This window comes from Bidens hawaiensis, unplaced genomic scaffold (assembly GCF_021521415.1).
Source record: "Bidens hawaiensis isolate Kalapana, Puna unplaced genomic scaffold, B.hawaiensis_p1.1 tig00029115_1, whole genome shotgun sequence".
Classification (NCBI taxonomy): domain Eukaryota; kingdom Viridiplantae; phylum Streptophyta; class Magnoliopsida; order Asterales; family Asteraceae; genus Bidens; species Bidens hawaiensis.
In genome coordinates this window covers 28910-29919 of record NW_027494804.1, presented here as the reverse complement: position 1 = coordinate 29919, position 1010 = coordinate 28910, and positions in this window count along the sequence as shown.

Sequence of the window (1010 nt, the reverse complement as noted above, 5' to 3'; positions counted from 1 at the left end):
ACCACCACCCCACATGGGTGGCCGGTTTTGAATTTATTTATTTATTTTTTTTTTTTTTTTGTTTTGTTTTAACAATTAAAACATCTCCATCTCATACTTTATAAAACTAATTTTATAAAACATACATGCTATCTTAATTATTTAACCAATTAAATAATTAATTCATATAAATAAATTATCCAGATAATTTATTTAAATCATCAAGTGTAATTATTTAGGAAACCAATTTTCTAATTGCGCAGTGTTCGGTATTCGTCTAAGTGATCAAATCACTAAAAGAATACATTTGGTGTTGTCTAGCTTGTTATTGGGTATGACCCGACTTGGATCAAACACAGTTAGCCACATTAATATAAATATGTGTCTCGGGCATATGAAATTCCAACAATTGTAACATCCCGAAATTTCTAAAAATAATATTAATTATATTAATTATTATTGGTGAGAAAGTTTACTCGGGTTAGTGGAGAATTAATAAATAAAGTAGGAGTTAGTATGGGTCGGGCTAGTGTTAGGTAATGGATATGGGTTATCGACTTGGGTTAATAAGGAAGGACGATGGACCATGGGCTCAAGCCCATGATCCATAATATTTAAACCTTAAATCACCCTTTAATCATTTCATTTCACATATTCCATGCACCACCAAAACACACACTTAGCTCTCTCTCATCCTACTCTCTCTCTCTCTAGCCGAAAACAAGAAGAAGAAGAAGAAGGAGGAGAATCGGTTTTCAACCCGAGTTAGACGCACACAGCTAAAGAGGGAGTAATTAACTGAAGACGTAACCGCATTCAGGTGAGTTTCTAGCCCCATTTCCTTGTTATGTTTCTGGGGCTGTGTGCATACTCGACGTGAAGTGTGAATACACTTACCTTAAGTGGTAAGTGTATGCTATAGATGTTATACGAAGTAGTTATTATATAATGCTTGTCAGCGTGTGAACGATCTTCGGATATTGTACATACCGCCAAGGATAGTGATTACCAAGTCGTTATTAGTGTGTATG